Consider the following 6,823-nt stretch of genomic DNA (forward strand, 5'->3'; position numbering starts at 1 on the left):
TGTATAACTCTACTCATCTGAGGAGATTACAGTTGCCAGATTTATAGAGAGGTACAAGAGGCTGGGGGGTGGGGCAATATGCAGTTAGTGCCTAATGGGTACCAAGTCTCAGTTTGGGAAGATGAAAAAGTTCTGGAGCTAAAAGGTAGTAATGTTGTCAGGATAAAGTGAGTGCACTCAGTGCTATTTTGTACTTAATGAACTTCATGTTCTGAATGAACACTTGAATTTGTCTAAAATAATTCATTTCCAGTTGTGTATATTTTATCACGATTAGAAAACCCAAAGGTGGGGCTGGGGATTTAGCTCAGCGGCAAAGCGCCTGCCTGGCACGTGCAAGGTCGTGAGTACAGTTCCCGGTACCGGAGAAAAACCAAAAAAAAAAAAAAAAAAAAGAAAACCCAAAGGTAACTAACTTCTTTTCCTCTAAGGGAACTAGCCTGCTGGGAAAGATTAACTGCCACATGGATCTATCCAGGCAGAGGAGCTCAAATTGGAGATTACTGCTGTGTAGCTTTCTCAGAAGTCACAAGTAGAACCTAAGAACAACAACCCCAGATCTCACTGGCAGCCAATCCCAGTCGTATGAGAGGTTTCATCGGAGAAACAAGCAATGGGAAGGAGATAGGTGTTGAGCAAAGGATTGCACCCTTGATTTTCTCTCCGGTGGCTCCTAAGATTCCTGGGATTCTGAGAGCTGTAAACATCAGCTCACTCTATGGTCACAAGGACCCCACTTTCCCTGTGGGTACTGAGCATGGGCACTTTGATGTGGACTTGCCTTGAGGCAAGCAGAGCTAGTAAGCAGAGACAGGAGTCGAACCCTTGATGGTTTGGAGGCCACAATTCTTATCCATTCTGCTGTTCTGCTTCCAAGGAAGTGAGGGGCTAACAATTTGAATTTGAACAGGCGGCTGAGATTTCTGTCCCCATCTTACAGACAAAAGGCCTGAAGTCCAAGAGACAGTTAAGTCAGCTTCCCCAGATTTGGCAACCAGGAAATTTCATTCCAGCTCCCCAATCCTGATTTTCCCAGTTGACTGTCTCTCTTACTTGGAAAGTCAATAGAAGTCTCTCCTCATTAGGCCATTTCTCAGGGGCAAATGTGGTCTAGATTCTAGAGCTGTGTCCTATTTTTTTTTTTTTTTTTTTTTTTTAGCTTTAAAATCCCCTAACAATGGAGTGTTTGAGCCATTTCACCTCTCTCTTGAGAATTTTGAGTCCACTAAACAACTACAGCTGGAATGCTGGGCTGCCGCACGTGGGCAGAAACCACCACGGTCAAATCAATTGGCTGTTCTAACGGTAGTCCTTTGGTTTGGGAATACAAGGCCTCGAGTGAAGGAAGCTGTGAAGTGAAGCAGAAATGTGGAAAATGGAATCCACTGCTGTGGAAGGCTTCACTTGAGATTTTTGAAGCTAAACAGTCTGGGAAATGGTGGCAGATGCGGGTAGCATATTGCAGAGATTGAACCGCACAACCAACGGCACCGTGTAACTTGGACCAAAGCGAGGAAAATCACAGGCTCCAAAATAGCTTCAGTGCAATGGAGGAAAATGTGAAGTAATGTGTTGTGGTGGAGAGCAGTTAAACTTGTCTCACAAACTAATGAGTTCAGGACGCTCAAGGAAACAAATCTCCAGCCTAATTCAGCAGCAGCTGAGGCAAGAAGGGACAGCGTTCCCTTAAAGGCAGTATGAAGGAGCCCATGGACTTTCCTGGAAGGCTTAAGTTGGATGGCCCCGGAAGGGTCACTCTTGCAGCCACCACAGCGGAAGAATAAATGTGATGCCTGGGCAGAATCAGCCACCAAGTCTGGTCTTGCTTCCTCCCACATTCTCAACATTCCTCTCTCCCTTCCCACCACCGCCTTGCTGAACCAGCTGCTCAGCACCTCCTGCCTGCTGCTAGATCAAGCCTGCATCTGCTGACAAGGGCCGCTCCTGCTCAGAAACCTCCAGGAGGTCCCCACTTCCCACAGAACGGACTTCCAATTCCTCAACCTGCGCACTGATCAACTTCGCATAGCTGTCGGGTCTTCCGGTCTGTTTCCTCGTCGCGCTGTATGACGTCATGAGCTTCTCCGGAAGAGGATGGCGTCTCTTTGATCCTTGTGGCCTCACCTGCTCTATGTAATAGCTTCTCATTAATGTGTGTTGAATCCTTGCTGCTAATTCGCATCCTTCAGGGGAAAAGACATGAGGCTGCATTTCAGCTCTACCTCTTGCTAGCTTTGTGCTCTTGTGTCAGCTGCCTGGTGGCTCTGAGCCCCATTTTCCTTACAGGTTGAGTATCCTTTATCTGAAACATTGGAAGCAGAAGCATTTAGGATTTGGTTGGGTCTTTTCACCTCTTTATTTTTTTTCATGTACATAAGGAGATTCTTGTGAATGGGACCCAAGCCACATATTTAATTCGTTTCACATAAGCCTTACACACATAGAATGAAGTTAATTTTCTACATTATTTTTACCTGTATTTTGACTATAACCTATCCCATGAAGTCAGATTTGGAATTTTTCACTTATAGATTAATGCTCAAAAGTTGGATTTTGAAGCATTTTGAGCTTAAGATCTGCAGATTAGGGTTGCTCAATCTGTATCAGGAAATGGGGGTAAGGGTGTCTACTTCATTGGTTCATTTTGAGAAAAGAATAGGGCAAATTATATAAAATGCTCAGTCAGTGATAAACTCTTGCTAAGTACTTAAAATATATATAGCCTATGGCAAAGCTACTGTGTCCCAAAACCTTGTCGTGGAGCCAGACATCCTCAACCATAGAGACGAGAGAAGCATCACCAAAGATAGGATTTTGTGGCATTTACTGAAAGGAACTCTTTGCTCTGGCACTCAGTTTTAGATATTTCTTAAGAAAGATAGTTGAGAGCTGGGGAGAGAGCTCAGCGGCACAATGCCTGCCTGGCAAGCATGAGGTCCTGAGTTTGATTCCCAGTATCAAAAAAAAAAAAAGAAAAGAAAAAAGAAAGATAGTTGAGAATAAACAGATAACAACAAGAATTTTTAAAAGACTGCACTAGGGTGGGTGGTGAACCAAAGAAAGTTCTTGATTCAGAAAAAGGACAGCCAGCCAACATTTTTAGCATAAGATCAATCCCATTCTTGTAAGTTTCAGCTACTCAAAGAGAATTATCAAATCTAAGGACAGTAAATTTAGAATAAGATGTGTTTGCTGTACAAAATTGGTTTTGTAGCTGGCACAAGGAAGGAGGAGTCCTCCTCAAAATCACTGAGGTCACCGCCACCCTTTAGCAGCTCTACTTGTTCAACACCCGGTGTTTACTATAACAATGACAGTGGTCAAAGTCTGGCAGAAACCAGACTAATGAGTGCTTAAGAGAGGTCATTTAAATCACAAAGGGCCTCACATCACCTGTGTGTTCTACACACACACACACACACACACACACACACACCCCACTCCTGTACTATTCTGCCATTCTCTATTCTTCTATGTGATAAGCACAGTCCTCTAAACCATGAGCATAGTCTTAAAACATTAATATTTTATGAAACTTTTTAAAATTTCAAGATACAACCCATGTGTGGTTGGTAATATTCATCCAGTGGGTTGAAGCACCTATTTTTTAAATGAAATAGAAAATAGCACTGCATCACCTGTGATAATGTTGAGTATCATTTTATGAGGCTTGCATCTTGGTTATGCATGCATAGGTAGTACATATAAAAATATGTACAGTTACTGTGAGTTTCAGTCAAAAATGTTTAAAAAGTTGACAAGTACCTGTGCCAAACCAGTTATAATCTTCTTGTTTCTTTCTTTTTTGTTGTTTTTCTTTTTGTTTTATTTTTTTAGATTTCTGTTAGTGCCTGGCACCACGCCTTAACACAGAGGAAATATCCATGACATATTTGTGAAATGGGTAGGAACAAGTGAGTTATTTCATGAATGAATGGAGTACTTGGTAGCCAGAGTAAGGAAGTACTTCAAGAATGAGAAAACAGGTATGATAATGGAAAAGTAAGAATGTCTTTGGACAAATTTCTTTTACTTTGAGGGGTAGCTGGCTCTTTTCAAGCCTTTAAGATCTGACACCAGGCATAACTGAAGTCTGAACTGGGCACAATATCTACTTGATAGCTTCTTACTTTTCATTGTACTTTATATTATTTTATACAAATGTAATAAAAGAATCTTTTGGAACTGGTGAGTAATGCAAGCAATTCAAAATTAAAAGCGGTTAAATTGCCATTTAAACATTAGTGTCCTGTATTCAAATTATCAGTGACACTGATAATTTACAATAAAATCTAGGAAAGATCTAAACACCCATCAACTGATGAGTGAATTAACAAAATTGTCCATACAATGGAACTATTGAGCAATAAAATGGAATGAAATACCGATACACAAAACAGCATGCACGAACCTTGAAAACATCATGCGAAGTGAAAGAAGCCAAGCATAAAAGACAACGTATTTTATGACTCCATTCATAGAAATTTCTAGATAAAAAGCAGATCATTGGTTGCCTGGGCCTGAGTGTGAGAGTGGAGTTTAACTACAAATGGGTTGAAGAAGGGAATTTGGGGATATTGGACGTATTTTAAAATTGGATTGTAGTGATAGTTGTACAACTCTATAAATTACCAAAACTTCTTGAACCGCACTTGGAAGAGATGAACTTAATGCTCTGTGAATTATACCTCAATGAAGTTTTTAAAAATTATAAATGTTTTGAAATGCCTCTGTAGTCTGGCAAATGAAAATGAAAAAATTCATTTTTCATTTCAAATGAAAAAAAGAGAAAATGAAAATTTTCTCTTATATTTCCCAGTTATGACTTTATTTATAGGAAGAGAGTCTGGACTTCTCATAAATTCAGGCTATTATGTAACCTTGGCACTTCCCCCTTTTCCAAGAATATGGACAGAACATCCGAGTCTATCTATCGGCCTCCTTGTCAGCTCCGTGAGCCTAAAGAGGCGGCACAATCCCACTTGGCAAGCACGGCCTGGCTTGTCCTTTGCTCACCCACTCAGCCGTGGAGATGCCATGGAGGCAGTAATTCCTGGGAGGCCCTTCCTGCACTGTTGTGTTCCTCAGAGACAGCAAGCATGTAGAGCCCTTCCTATGTTGCCAAAATCAATCGGCAATTGTAAAGAGAATACACCAGACTGGTACAATAAATTCCTGGGCTTTCTCTCCCCAAATAACTCATTTCACTTTGAAAATGCAAAGCAGTTATAATATTGCCAACCTTGTACCCTAAAATCACGGCGCTATTCAAAGTTACCCATCAAGGCGACAGGTAGTATTTGAAGGCGATGACTGCCATTCTACTCCTTGTTCATATAAAGAAGAATGTGTCTTAGACAACTTTCACCCTCTCCCTCTTCCCCCTCCAAATAGTACCCTGGAACTGTGTTAAGTGTGCAATAAGCCCTAGATAAATACTTGTTGACTTGATTGATTCTTTGTCTACCCCAATGACAATGGCCAAATTAGAATTGATGGGATGATTCCCGCAAGCCCTGGAATGGAATGGAACACCCTGTACACCATGGGCTCAGTAATTTGATTAATGATGGTGTGTCTTACAATGATTACTTTCACATCTCAAATCTCTAGAACCTCTCTGATCCAAACCAGGAGCGGGGACGGGGGTGTGAGCCTAATAGTCTTCTAGCTCTCACCAGTTCATGTAAAAATTACAAATCAAATCCAAGTAGGTAAAAGTTATTATAATTCACAATAATATGAAACCCAATTTAAGTTTTGCCAGTGTTTAAAATGGATAAGACACTGCATTCCATCTTCTGATTGTTTGTTTTGAAAAAATAGCACTAGAGTTTCCCAAGTAGCTTATAATTCCAACTCCAAAAAGTCAAAGTATTGAGGGCTAAATCCTTGCCACAACACACAAAATACAAAGTAAAATGAACAATAAATAGCAATTTGATATGAATAACTGCAATTTGGGAATTGCATTTGTGGTATTTTTAAAAACTTCTTTGAGTATTTCTTTTAAAAATACACTCCACCCCTCCCCACGTATTAGATAAAGGGAGAAGACACACAGATGGCTCTCTTCCAGCCCACTCAGCGGCTGAAAGTGAATGTGATTCTTACACTCCCTCCACAGGGATCGTCAGCGAAGAGGCATGCAGTAAATAACCCTCCCTCACTTGAAGTGAAGACAGCCTACAGGGGAGAACTGGCTCTGTTAAAGACTCCAAGCCACAAAGGTCGTTTCCTCTGGAGATGATGAACATGAGCTAGAAAGAGAGGGAACAGCCACCTACGTGGTGCAGCTGCTTCCCCTAAAACACCAAAAATCAGGCTCCAACTCCCTTACTCTCCAATTAAAAGTGAGTGGAACTCATAAATGGCATCTCTTGCCATATACCTGTGATTTATCTTATTGTTTTCATACTCTTATTTATTAAAAGTCTGCTGTATGCCCAACCCATGTGTAACTCAATGAATTATGAAATCTTTTCCTTTTCACTACCTTCCCTGGCATTTTGTAAAATCCTTGGGGAGTGGGATTGTACTCTTCTCTCTATATAGTTTTGACCTCCAGCTGAATACCTGGTAAAAGGTGTGCACTTAATTAATGTTGACTGAGTGGATGGATGATTGAATGGCTGGAAAGAAACTGAATGGGTGAGTGAGCAGGTGAATGGGAGGATGGATAGATGGATGCATAAATGGATGGATGGATGGATGGAGAGACAATCAGTCAGTAATTCTCCCTACTTTTAAGCTCCTGTTTATCAAGGTGCCCTTGCATTATGATTGTTATATAAATACATGACATTATCATTAAGTTCCTATT

General features: G+C 40.9%; 1 long non-coding RNA gene across 2 annotated transcripts; it reads left to right on the forward strand.

Moving 5' to 3' along the window:
* The first annotated feature begins 1,284 nt into the window (after nt 1-1,284).
* Nucleotides 1,285-6,450, forward strand: LOC102013200. Of its 2 annotated transcripts, none has more exons than XR_001234628.1 (3): nt 1,285-2,286; nt 3,838-3,986; nt 6,128-6,450. It is a non-coding gene; the product is annotated as an uncharacterized LOC102013200 (long non-coding RNA). The 2 variants fall into 2 exon arrangements; XR_261489.2 differs by having other exon boundaries at nt 1,288-2,133.
* Nucleotides 6,451-6,823: the final 373 nt, after the last annotated feature.

This window comes from Chinchilla lanigera, unplaced genomic scaffold (assembly GCF_000276665.1).
Source record: "Chinchilla lanigera isolate Chin_1 unplaced genomic scaffold, ChiLan1.0 scaffold00030, whole genome shotgun sequence".
Taxonomy (NCBI): Eukaryota; Metazoa; Chordata; class Mammalia; order Rodentia; family Chinchillidae; genus Chinchilla; species Chinchilla lanigera.